This window comes from Canis lupus, chromosome 30 (genome assembly GCF_003254725.2).
Source record: "Canis lupus dingo isolate Sandy chromosome 30, ASM325472v2, whole genome shotgun sequence".
Lineage (NCBI taxonomy): Eukaryota > Metazoa > Chordata > Mammalia > Carnivora > Canidae > Canis > Canis lupus.
In genome coordinates this window covers 38,822,643-38,835,784 of record NC_064272.1, presented here as the reverse complement: position 1 = coordinate 38,835,784, position 13,142 = coordinate 38,822,643, and the positions used below count along the sequence as shown (strand labels likewise).

General features: G+C 64.4%; 1 long non-coding RNA gene across 1 annotated transcript in view; it reads right to left on the bottom strand.

Moving 5' to 3' along the window:
• Positions 1 to 10,135, bottom strand: part of LOC125754052 (uncharacterized) — a 46,950-nt gene extending 36,815 nt beyond the window's left edge. The window contains exon 1 of the long non-coding RNA XR_007407324.1: positions 9,709 to 10,135. This is a non-coding gene — a long non-coding RNA (uncharacterized LOC125754052). The remainder of the gene's footprint in view (positions 1 to 9,708) is intronic.
• Between the last annotated feature and the right edge of the window lie 3,007 nt (positions 10,136 to 13,142).

Genomic DNA, 13,142 nt, shown 5'->3' with positions numbered 1-13,142 from the left:
GGAGCTGCTGCCAGGGGAGGTGCCGCAGAACGTCTCTTGGAAGAATGACACACGAGCACCTTCTAAATGGGGAAACCGAGGACCAGAAAGGCAAAGGGCCCTCTCCAAGGATGCTTCTGCTTCCCCAGCCCACATCTCTCCTCTCTTCCGTTTCTCTCCCAGAATCTTAGCAGCCGTGAGAAGGAACTCAAAATGAAAGGTTAGGGAAAAAAAAAAAAAGGAAGAAGAAAATGTGGTGGATTTTCCCCCTTTCTCCATAATGTAAAGAAAATTGCTTTTGCCAACTATCACAGCTTAAAAGCAATTAGAGTTTTTGGAGGGGACTCTGGGCACAAGCAGACGCGAGAGAGTGAGCGCCCAGCACAGAATTTTTCCAGCATTCGTTTGTATCAAGCAAAAGGGAAAAAAGGTGTTAAAAGCAGCAATTTCCACAGCAGAGATGGTGAGATAAAATATTTACAGCCTCCAAGGGAGGGGCCTGGGAGGGGCAGGGACCCCCAGCTCCCCACCCTCACTCCACGCTCTGGGAGACTGGAGAAAGGGAGAGCAAAGAACAGAGACAGGGAAAGATGAACCCCCCACGGCCCTCGGCCTCTCCTGGCGGAGGGGAGAAGCCTCCAGATGCCCTCTGCTCTCTCGCCCTGCCCACCGCCCACGGCCCACGGCCAGTAACCAGTCCAGCCCCTAGACAGCCGCCCCCCAAGCCTCAGATGTGACCGGAGAATGTCCAGCGCTCCAGGCCGGCCCTGGGGGCCTGCACGGCCGGGCCTCCCCTCCACCAGGAGCCTTGCTCTGTCGGCCTCCAGGCCCAGATCAGGAGCCGGAAGGAGAGCACACCACTCCCCTGAGGAGGATACAGACCCAGAGCCGAGGACATACAGCTCTAAGATCCCCACCAGGCCTGGCCTCTGAGCCACCCCTTCCTCACCTGGACCTTCCTCCTGACCCTTGGCCTCCTCTCTCCAAACACAGAGCCTCCTTCCTAAAATCCAACTGCCCTCTTCGTAGCAGCAGCACAGACCTCGGTTCATTCCTAGGTTCAAAGGCCAGCTCCTCCGCTCACGAGCTGCGTGACCCCTGCACGTCCTGCAAGCTCTCTGAGCCTCAGCTCCCTTACCTGGGAAATGGGAATAGTAATGGCACATCCCTCCCGGGGCTGTTTTTAGGATTAAGTGAGGGAACGCATGCGAGGCACCCACACTGTGACCAACGGGGGGTGTGCAACGAACCTACCCCTGTCCTACTATGCTCAGTCCTCAACACACCTCCCCAGGCCTCGCGATGGCCCACTTAGGTGCACACGGGACCCCCCACCTGATGAACGCACAGAAGGCACACGCCAGCTAGGAGCAAAGGGTGTGGGAGGCTCTGAAGGGCTTCGCACACCCCCAGAAGCCCAATCCTCAGCGCAGCACCAGGGAGCCTCTCACTTGGCTTGCCTGACGAGGATTCCTCCCAAGAAGCCTCCAGCAGAACCTCAGCACCTACCGGGCCAGGTACAGCCTCGGTTTCCTCGTCTGTAAAGCAGACTCCGGGATGTCCACCTTGCAGAGCAGCTGCAGGCACTAATAGGGGTAACACTGTTGTGCGCCCTGCCCCAGCTGCAGCAGAGTCAGTGTGGGGACGTAGGGTGGCTCTGTCCCACCTGCCCGCCCCCCAGGACTCCAGGCACCGTGCTCACCCCACCCCTACAGCATTGGAAGAGCAGAGGAAAGGGCTGGGGAGGGGGTGGCGAGCACCTGCCCCCTCCTTCCTCTGACCTTCCCAGCCCACCTTCCCCACACACACGGAGGCTGAAGGTCCAGCCACAGGCTAACCGCCAGCCCAGACCCTGTCCTCCCGGCCTCACTCTTGGGACGGAAGGGGCCCCTGACCTGCTCCATTGTACCAGGAGGGGTGATGACACGACCCAGGTCAGCAGCCCCCATCCAGCCGCTCCTCCAAGGCTGGGCTGCTTTCCTCTCCTTCCCCAACTGCAGAGAATGCACAGACTTGATGCACGTCAGGTAGCGCCACAGGACCACAGGCCAGGGGTCAGAAAGTGTTTTGATGTCTCAGTCTCTTGCTTTCCCAGGGCCCCCTCCTGCCCCACTTCCCGTCCTCAAGAAATAAGCCCAACAGTAAGCCTGGCACTGATCAGGGCTCTCCCCATTGCGGGGGCAAAGATGGGAGAAGCGCAGGCCAGTCCCAGGCCTGGATGGCTGGGCCTCAGGACACCCCCTTAAGGCCTTCTTCCTGACCCGCACACCCATCCTCCCCTCTGGTAAGTGACTAGGTGCGTGTGAACATGTGTGCGTGTGCTCAGGTGTGGGGCGGCGCACACACAGGAGGCAGGTCCTGAGAGGGGACCCTGGGCCCCCCTGGGCTGGCTGACAGCCCTTCCCCAGCTGGGCCCGCCTCTGCCCCTTTGTGCAGCGGGAGCGCTGGTCTGCCCGAACCATGAGCCCAGAAGCAGGTGATCCTGGGATCAAGAAGCCAGACACCTGCCTATTGCCAAGACCCTACGATGCTTTACACTGTGAGCCCTGAGACAAGGGTAACCACGCCTTGTGCCTCGGCTTCCTTCCTGAAACCCGTAGCAAGAATGGGATCGCCTCTGGGGCTGCCTTCCGGTTCCAACTTCCTCCGATTCCAAACCTGAGACCCTCTGTGATCCTTGCAAAATCAAGAGATACTAAGTCACCAACAGCAGAATAAGGAATCCCAAGCACTGTGGGTTGCTGGGGGCAGGAACCCCCGACCCCAAGGAGACAAGGAAGCCCAGCCCTGCACCTGCCCTACGCTGGCAGGAGACACCCCACCCACCCACCCGTGCAGGTGTCCCCAGGGAAGAGTGGGCCCAGCAGGAGAGCAGGAGAGCAAAGGCAGCTCCTCTGTATGGCTAGAGGCAGCCAGGGGCTCCCCCTTTTCTGCACACACGCCAGGAGCTCAGCCCTCTGCTGCCTCACTTCCCATCTGTTCTGAGGATACAGAGGCTGTAGCCCAGCCCAGATCTCAGGCTCAGCCCCGAGCCCGTCACACACCCCCCCGTTCCCTCAGACACCCCCTGAGAGTCCAGACTGGGACCCTAAACCCTCCTACCGGGCCACCCCCTTGCCTTCCCCAGCGCCCCTCCAGGGCGGCTAGTAGGGGGGCAGCCCTGCTTCTCGCGCCGGCGGGAGCTCCCCTTGCTTGCATGGCCAGAGCCTCATAACATTCTCCTAAATTAAACAATAAACAAGAAGTTGTTTTAGATTTTCCTGACGCTGCAGTTCCTGATTAATCCCCGCAGCAAACAAAAGGAAGACAGCAGATTAACCTAAAAGACAGTCACTTCCTGTTTCCAGGAAGAACCCCAGCCTGAGCCAGAGGAACGCCCCCAAAAAAGGGAGGGATCCTGCTCCAGGCACCTGCCCAGCTGAGGACCACCAGGGCCATCCTCCTCCCCTCCCTACTCTGCAGTCCTGGGGGGACACCTGGGCTGACTCCTCTAGGTCCTGCCTCTCCTCCCTACCCGCCCCACCCCGGCCCCCCACCCCGCCGCTCTGTGACCTTGGACAGGCCACAGCCTCTCAGGGTTCAGCATCCTCATCTCTCAAAAACAAAATGAAAAGAAACCATATGACCAATTGAGGTTAAACAGAAATGCTCTTATTTTTTAAAAGACAGATGCTGAAATGTTTAGGGTGAAATGGCATGATGTCTACAATTTACTTTAAAATACTTTGGGGGGAAGGAAAGGATAGGGCAAAATGTGGCAAAATGTCAACAATTGTTAGATCTAGGTGAGGGTATATAAGGCTCCCTATTCTATTCTCTCTCTATCTCTCTGTGTGTTTGGAAACGTTCCTAAGAAAAAGTCAAAAAAATAAAAAATAAAAAAAGAAAGCCTCGGTGACGTGAGCCAAGAGCCCCACAAACAATGCCCCGTGCTCCTGGGGAGCCTGAAAGGCAGCTAGGTCTCTCAAGTAGGTTAAACATCCCCCCCGCCAGCTCCTTTATGTGGTTTCCCTAGAAATCGCTTTTGCACGAATTCCACAGAGTCCTAACTGCACACGGAGAGGCCTCAGCACATCCAGGAGCCAGACACAGCACTTGGGCGAGGCAACCGTCCTCTCCCACCCCCCCCCCCGCCGCCGCCCCCCACCTGCCATCTCCCTGTCCCTTCTGCAGAGCAGAAGTCCTCCCGGGGCCCGGAGGCTGGGGACTGTGATGCTAGCTCGGTCCTCAGGTGGTCACCGCCCTCTCCCAGCCTCAGAAGGCCCCCACCCATTAAGCACCAGGGAGGACAAGTCAGCAACGGCCTGGCCATCCCACTCAAAGGCACAGGGTTGCCCTACGAAGAGGCTGAGATCCCCGCCAATGGATGGGATCGCGGAGCTTCAGGGCCAGATGAGCCTGGAGGCCGACCCGAGAAGGCAGGGACGGAGGGAGGCAGGAGTGAGCAAGACTGTACCCCAGTCACCCCTCCTCTCCAGCCCTCCACTCCCACCCTGGCGGCTCAAAGGGTAGCTAGCCTGCACCCCCTTTTCTCTGGCTCTTCTCTATGGAGCATCCGGGGCGGGAGTGAACAACCGTGGTCACAATCTCCCAGCCAGGCCCCGCCAACCCACGCCAACGCCGTGGGCCCACCTCTACCGACCGAGGGTGGAGGAGCTATCAGGGCCCCAAATAATCGATCGCCAATCGCCGAACGCCATGCAATTCACTGGGGAGACTTACGAGCGGCCAGTGACGGGGCGCCGCCGCCCCAGCCCGGTGGAGCCTCCGGGGGCAGGAAGGGCTGTGTCTGCGGGGAGCACCTCAGCTGAAAAGCCGCCCATCACTCAGGTGCCTTCCCAGTAGATGCCCTGGCCTTGCCTGCGTCCCCGGGCCCGGGACGCAGGACCCAGCGGCACCTGAAGGACGCACCTCATTCCTCTGAGCCCATCTGGCCCCAGCTGCCCGGACTTGCCAGGGAACCCAGGACGGATACACTCCGCCCCTGCCACCAAGGCATTCCCGGGCCATGAAGGGACATAAACCACCGTGGGTCACGGGCCTCCCGAACGCTAGGCCTTGCATACAGCAGGTGCACAGCTCGGAGGAGAAAGCAACTACCTCGAGCCGGGGATTTACACACGGCACGTGGGCTGAGTCCCGAGGCGGGTGGGACCTGCAGGAAGGCCCCCCGGGAGGGAAAGCCACAGCCAGTCCTGGAAGGAAGGAAAGCCACAGTGCCCGCGAGAGGGACGGCGGGTGGCATCCGGCCGAGCGCACAGAGGAGCCGGAGGGAGGTGGCTGGGCGGAGGGCCGGAGCCCCGGAAGGTGCCGCGTGCCAGCGTGGGCCGGCGTGGGCCTGGGAGTGCGCGCTCCCTGCGGCTGCACGGCCCTGGGGGGTGGCGGGGGCTGGCTTGCTCCTCTCTGTCCCCGCAGAAGCGACGGCCGCAGCCCGCACAGCCAGGCCCAGGAGCAGCGCCCACGAGTGAATCACTGGACCATCACAGGACCATCAGCTGCAGGACGGCGACCCCCGCATCCGTGTGGAGCAGCGTGTTTGTAGAAAAATCTGTGTTTATGGTTGAGCCTCAGAAACAGCCTTGGGAGGCGGGCCCGGAGATGCCCATCCCCAGTTTACAGAGAGGGAAGCCAGGGCCCCAAGAGGGCCAGACGCGGACGGGCCGAGGTCGCAGCACGGGCCGGGGAGAGCCTGCGCCCTCCCACCGCCCCCAGAAGGCTGAGCCCTGCGGCCCGAGCGCGGTCCAGGCCTCTACACTCCTCTCTACTCCGGCCTGGAGGGCGACGGAGGGATGCTGCCCCACGGGGTGGCACCCACAACACCCCGGCTGCGACCAGCTGCTTGTCACCCTGAGGGCTGTCCCGGGATCTGCGACCAAGGCAGGAACTGCCAGGCTCGGTCCACACGGGCTTCGCTGAAGACAGACCCCCTCGTCCCCAGCCTCTCCCCCCAGGTTTGGGAGGAACACCCGTGAGCAAGCGTCCTGGACCACGAGTCCAGAAACCGGGCAACTCACGGGCCGGCTCTGGAGAGTCCCTTGCCGGTGTCCTCATCTGCGGCAGGGCCGGGCTCTCGCCTACCGTGCAGCCCCGCCGTGAGGTCTGAACGAGGGAAGGAGCACAGATACGGAAAACCACAAAATGCATTTTGTTCTGGAAAATAGTAATAGGGTTTCCCTCTACTTCAGGACTCACTTCCCTCTCCCAGCAGAGAACACACACGAACCAATGCTTGCTGAGATTCTTGGACGCATCAGGCTAGAGCCGCTACACGTGTTCCTTCCGGGTACGCCAACGCCGCGCCTACGAGGTGGGTATCCTTCTCCCAGGCTACAGATGAGGAAACCGAGGCTCAGGAAAGTGAAGGGCCTTGCCTGAGCTCACCCAGTGTGGAAGCAGCTAAGCCAGGATTCAAACCCAGGTCCACGCCCAGGCCCTTTAACCACACTAGGCTGATTCCGGGGACCCATCTCCACATCAGATGCACTGTAGCACCCCACGACCTGAGGGCCGCAGGGCCGTCAGAGCTGGGTGGGGCATGCAGGGTGGCTGGCACAGCTGGCCTGGACTAATTGGATCAGCCCTGGGCATGAAGCCGCCTGTCTGACTGCCCTGGCAGATGGGTGCTAGGACTGGGCCATCTGCCAAGACCCAACGTGGACACTGAGGTTCCATTCTGGCCTCCCCCACCCTGACCCTGATGGCTGGCAGTGCCCACATAGATCCAGAAGGCCAGGATGGCAGCCGCTAACCCTCCTTCGGCGGCTGGTGCCTCCCCTATGTGGCCATATGGCCCCATATGCTCCCTGACAGCTGGACTGCCGAACCAACTGCCCGAGGACGTCTCCTGCAGACGCCTCGAGGCCCTGGCCACGCCACCCACCCCTGCCCAGCAGGCCACAGGCCCAGCTGGGAAAACCCCAAGCCGGAACGCCCTGCCCCCAACCTGATCTGCCACCTCATTCAAGTCGCCCCCCCCCCCTCCCTGGGCCTCAAACTCTTCCTCTGGCAGACAGCAGTGTGACCAGCCCTCGACCCCGTCTCTTGGTAGCCCACTTCGAAGGTCACAGACTTCCACCCAAACTCACCCCAGGTCTCCGGGGAGACACATTTACCCATTTTACAGACATAGAAACAGAGGTCCGGGGGATCTCAGGGACCTGCTCACGCGCACACAGTGGGAGGGCCAGTACTAGGGGCTGCATCCTACGAGTCCTGGACACCTGACACCTCCCTATGCCCCGTGACATACTCGAGGCCTTGCCCAACCCCGGAAGGATGGCCTATGGTGCAGCACCCGGCTCCTACCCCAGGCCAAATCTCTCCATCTTCTTGGGGTGGGAAGCCAGGCCCCGCCCCTTGGCCATCCTCAGAAGATGCACTGGGGCCTGCCCCCGCTGCTGCCCTCATGACCAGCCCGATTCCCACAGCAGGCGGCCTCAGGACCGCCTCCCTGCCTCTGGCTCTCGGGCCAACCCCTCCCACAGCCACCAGAGGGAGCGGTTTAAATCATCAACCTCCAGCACTTCAACCCTGCAACCCCCAATATGGAATCAGCTCTCACTCCTCAGTCGGGCAGTCAGGATCCTCCTGTCTCATGCCAACCTGCTCCGTGCGTGCTGCGCCCCTGCACGAACTACTGCATTGCAAACACGTTCCACCCAGGCCTGGTGCTTCCCGCCACGGCGCCATGCTAGGACTGTGCCATCTGCCTGGAAAGCCCTCGCTGGTTCATGTTCTCCATTCATTCGTGTAGTCAACGTATTTACTGAGCTTCTACCAAGTGCCAGAAACATCCGAACAGGTCAAAATGCACCAGCCTCCCAATCCACCTGCGATAACCAGCCACCAACCCCTCTCGTGTACCTCTGCAGCTGCCCAGCCCACTCGGTCTCATACCCAGGGGTGGGGGTGGATACCTGCGTCCCCTTTCAGAGCCCAACCAGGGAAGGACCCAGGCTTGTCATCAGAATCCCCAGTGCTCAGTCTGGGCCTCAAACCAGGAAATGCCCCTAAACGTGGAGTGAGCCCCCACTGCGGGATTCTAGGCAATGGTTCAGTCCTAGAACGGTTCAAGGAATAAGCCCGAGGCATGGTTCTCAAGAGCAGACGTCTGCACCCCAGAAGCCTGTGGAGGAGACTCTGGGTGGCCAGAGTGGCTCCCAGTTCCCCCAAAAGGAGGCTTGAGTGGTCAGGGGACTCTCCCCGACAAATCACCCCAAGGCTCAGCCCACCCAACGACTTATCACTGAATTTATTAGAATATAATATCTTTCTAATGTAAAACATCCCGATGGCAGGGTCAGGGACTCGCTGGACAGCAAAAGGAGGGGCCACGCTGGACAGGTTTGAGGGGGAGCGGCTCTTCCCGGAACAGGCAGCGACTAGGGGCTGGGAGCACCTGGCTGCGAGTCACACCCCTGATAGCACAGACCACGGGCCAAAGGGGTACCCTGCTCTCTCCCTCCCCCTGGCCTGCAACCCCAAACGGTGGGCTTAGCCTGCAAGAATCCTTTGGTGGGAAGGGGGCCAGAAGAACCAGGGTGCGGCCTCAGGCGGGCCTGGATGGCAGGGGTGGGACCAAGTGGGCACCTGGCCATGCTCCAGCCACCTGGGTGTCAGCCGGAGCATCAGTGGACACACAGGAAGGCAAAAGTCCAGAGCTCAGGGAGCCATATGGGGATGGAGAGGGAGAGAGAGAGACAAAAGAAACAATGGGAAAGAAAGGCCACTGAGCGAGAGCAGGGCAGAAGGGGACTGGGAGAGGCAGGGCGAGGCTCCCTGAGCATGAAGCCAGCAAAGAGGCTGAAGGGTCCAATGGCACCCCGACCCCAGAAGGAGCTCTGGTCACTCCTGGGCAACAGTTCTCCCCGCCAACGTGGCCCTGGGAATGAGTCCCGGCTGCCATCAGGTCAGCACGAGGTGGGGGGGCGGGTCACAGAAGCCTGAGTGGGGCTGAGAGCTACTCTAGCTTCCTGGACCTAAGGTGGGCCACCTGGGAAGGAAGTGGTCCCAAGAGCCACCAGACTCCACTCCCCCCAGTGCACATTTACACCTCTGTGGGGGAACCCATTTCCCTTTGAGTGAGCTCCCTGGCCCGCCTGGGGCTCTAGGATGGAGATCTCTAAAGGCCAGGAAGGATTCCAGGGCCCATGCAGGAGGGCAATGCCAGGGCCTAGCCTAGGGTGCTGGGGTGGGGGTGGGGGTACCCTTCCGACCCCCAGAACGATACCGACATCCCAGTGCTGAGCTCCACAGAAGCCAGGTTTGCAAACCAGCAAGCAGAGCCCGGGAAGACCCCGGCCCCAAATCCAGGAAGCAAAGGTTAAGGAAGCCGGGATCAAGAGGCGCCGGAAGTCAAGGCAGGGAGAACGAGGCCAAGAGTGGCTGTGCCCACGTTCCTGCCCACCCGGGAGGGCGCTGGTCACAGGCGGCAGGACAGCTGCCCCAGGAGACTCCAGCGGCAGGCAGCCGGCCCCCTGCTGCCTGCGTGCCCTCGCAGACCCTGCCCACCGCACCAAGACCCGGGGCTAAAGGGTGCCTTCCCGGCGCCAGGGGCTACCCTGACCCTAGAGTCCTCCTCGCTCCGTCTCTGCCCAAAACCCTCCTCTGTGAAATGGAGCAGAAACGTGCCCACGGGCCTTGCGTTCTCGCAAGGGGCTGATGGATTCCAGGGGGATGAGCAAGCGGGGGCAAGGCTTAAGCCTGAAAAGTGCTCAAACAAAATCTTACCATCCCCCCGAGAGCCGGGTAGGTCCTAGTCCAGCATCACACCCGACCCGCTGACTGGCTTCTGACCCCCACCGGCTCCCACGCTGAGCCCCGGGGGACAGCACGGAGCAAGGGCGGCTGGGGAACCCGGCTGCTCTGACCCAGAAACCCAAGCTGGAAGGATGGATTCAAGGGGCAATCAGGGAAGACTTCCCAGGGGAGGAAGAACCTGCCCTGGAAGCAAGGAGCGTTTGTAGAGGGGCAGTCCTGGCCCCCGACGCTTCCTTAGGCCTCTCCCGGCGGCGGGGGCCTCTGGTCCACCCTCTCGGGGGCACCGTGCAGGACCGGTCTTGTGCAGGGGTAGGGCTGCCATGTGGGGAGGGGGCCTAGGAAGTCCCGTGCGGCGGCCAGCACCGGCTGGGAGGGGCAGGAGCGTGGGGGGGCTCCAGCGTGGAAGGGGCGGGGGCACGGTGGGGGCACAGCCGCGCTACCCGGGAGAGCGCGCGGGGGCACGTCTGCAAGCAAAGCGGGCACGGGGACGGGGATGGGGTCGGGGACGGGGATGGAGACGAGGACGGGGACGGGGACGGGGATGAGGATGAGGATGAGGATGGGGACGGGGCGGGTACGGGGATGAGGACGAGGACGGGGATGGGAACGGGGACGGGGATGGGAACGGGGACGGGGCCGGGGACGGGGCCGGGGACGGGGTCGGGGACGAGGACGGGACCGGGGACGGGACCGGGGATGGGAACGGGGATGGGGACGAGGACGGGGACGGGGACGCGGGCGCCCCCCCAGGGGCCGAGGCGGGCCAGGTCCAGCGACCACCGCCCCCCCCCCGCGGTCCCACCCGTCCGGCCGCCGGTCCCCGCAGCAGCAGGCGCGGGCGCACACGGCCAGGCGGGCACGTCTCCGCGCTCCCCGCCCCAAGCCCCGCGCCCTCGGCCCCGCTGCACAGACGACCTTGCGGCCCCGCCCGACCCCGCCGGAGTCACCGGAGCCCGGGCCCGGGAGCCGGCGGGGCGGAGCGCGGCCGCGGCGGAGGGGGGCGCCCCGGGCCCTCGCTGCGGGCGCTGTCCCCCGGGGCGCGCGGCCGGAGCCCCGCCCTGGGCCCCCCTCCCCTCCCCCCCGCCCCGAGCGGCTCCGAGTCGCGGGGTCGGCGGGGCCGGCGGGGCGGCGCGGCGGGCGGGCGGGCGGGCGGGAGCGCGGTCACGCACCCGGGGAGCGGGCGCCCCTCCGTCCCCGCGCGCCCCCGCCCCCGCCCGCGCGCCCCCCGCGCCCCACCCCCACCGCGGCCCGCGGCTCCCGCCCAATCAGAGGCCGCGCACGCGGCGCCGCCGCCGGGCACCCCCCGCGCCCCGGCCTGCGCCCCCGCGGCCCCCGCCCGCCGCCGCCCGGCCCGGCCCGGCCCGGCCGCTCTCACCGTCCGGGGCGCGCACCGGGCGCGCCGCTCCGCTCCGGGCCCGCATCCCCCGGCTCCGGCTCCCGCTCCCGCTCCGGCTCCGGCTCGGGGTCCGCTCCGCAGGGCTCGGCTCCGCGGCGGCGGCGAGGCGGGAGGGCGTGCGCGCGTGTCCGTGCGCGCGCCGCGTGTGCGTGGGGCGGGAGGGCCCGGCTCCGGCTCCGGCTCCGGCTCCCGGCTCCGGCTCCCCGGCGCCCCCGCGCGCCCCCGCGCCCCGCGCGCGCCGCCCCCGCCCCCGCCCCGGGCACCCGCGCCCCCCGCGCCCCCCGCGCCCCGCGCGCCCCCCGCGCCCCCCGCGCGCCCCGCCCCGCCTCTCCCCGAGCCTCCCGCCCTCCGCGCACCTGCTCCGCGCCCTGTCCGCCGCCTCCCCGCCGTCCGTCCGTCTGCCCGTCGCCGCCCCCGCCGCCCCTCGCATCCCCGCAGGACCCGGGGCGCCGCCCGCCGCCCGCCGCCCAGCCCGGGTCCGGTCCGGGTCCGGGAGCTCCGCGGGCCGCTGGGGCTCCCGCTCCGGCTCCGGCTCCGGCTCCGGCCTGGCGGCGGCTGAGCATCGCGCCCGGGCTTAAAGGGACAGCGGCCCGGGAGCGCCCGCCCCGCCCGGCCGCAGGTGGGACCCCGGGAGGGCGCGTCGGGACACCTGCCGCGCGGAGGGCAGGGTGGAGGACGGCGACCCCTCCCGCGGGGTGACCTTGGACAAACCCTGCCTCCCTCGGGCCCCCGTGTACCCTCCCCTGGAAGGACGTCGGCTCACTTCGTCTCCGAGGCCGACACCGGGCCGGATCCCACCCAGACGGAGGCCCCAGGCCGCCGGGGGCACCCAGGCACCCCGAGTCCCGCCCACTCTGAGGCTACACTCCTGGGCCCCCGCACCCTCACCCGCTCACCGGGCCTGGGCCGCCCCCTCCTTCTCTGATCTTTCTCTCCTCCCTCGTCTGGGAACCAAGGCAAAGTTGAGAGGTACGAGGGCGCACAGGGACCCCACAGAGGCCGCGGAACTCCTTCACAGCCAAGACCTCCCTGGACCCTCCTGACCCCCGGGAAGTGAAGTTCCAGGTCACCCCTAGGGCTCCCCGGCAGGCCTGCAGCATGAGCCTTTCATCTTCTGTGTCCCCCACACCTACTTCCACCCCACAGGGTCGCTCGCCCTCCTTCCTCCACAGAGGGATACGTTTTGCCCATTTGCTTACTAAGTACCTATCGTGTGCCGCATCCTATTATGCACCAGGTACTGAGAACACAGGTGGTTTCCACACATGCCCCCCCTTAAAACAAAAAATGAAACAACAGGGGACGCCTGGGGGGCTCAGCAGTTGCAGATCAGCCTTCAGCCCAGGGCATGATCCTGGGTCCCGGGATCAAGTCCTGCCTCAGGCTCCCTGTAGGGAGCCTGCTTCTCCGTCTGCCTGGGTCTCTCTCTCTCTGTGTGTCTCTCATGAATGAATAAATAAAAATAAATATTTAAAAAAAATGAAAGAACAGGCGGTATAATGGAGCTTTTAGGGATGGAGGAAGTCCAGGAAAGCTTCTGGAGGAGGCGACATTGAAGGCAGTTATTGAAGGACGGCGAGGAGTTGGCCGGGCAGAAAGCTACCGAAAGGGCAGCCCAGGCCGGGAGAAGAGCACTTGCAAAGAGCCGCAGTGGAGGATGAGGACCGGTGGTGACGGGGCAGCGGAGAAGCCGGGAGAGCCTTGATTGAGGAGCTTTGACTTTCCCCGGGCCTCGGCGGGGCTGCCACCTCGCCACCCTAGGCCAAGGGCTCCCAGATCAGGAGCTTTGGAAGCTCTCCTCCTAGACCCGCTCCCAGCCCCTGCGCCCAGGGCCGCCGCCAGATGCAGCACAGCCTCCCCCTGCTGACCGGAGCTGGAAGTCGGAGCGCGGGCTTCTGTGCGGCCGTGATGGGAGTCGGGAGGGCCAGGTCTGGGCACCCAAGTGCCCTGCAAAGACCCCATGCCAGGCACACCCAGTGCCTCTTCCAGCCTCGGTGTCCTCCTCTGT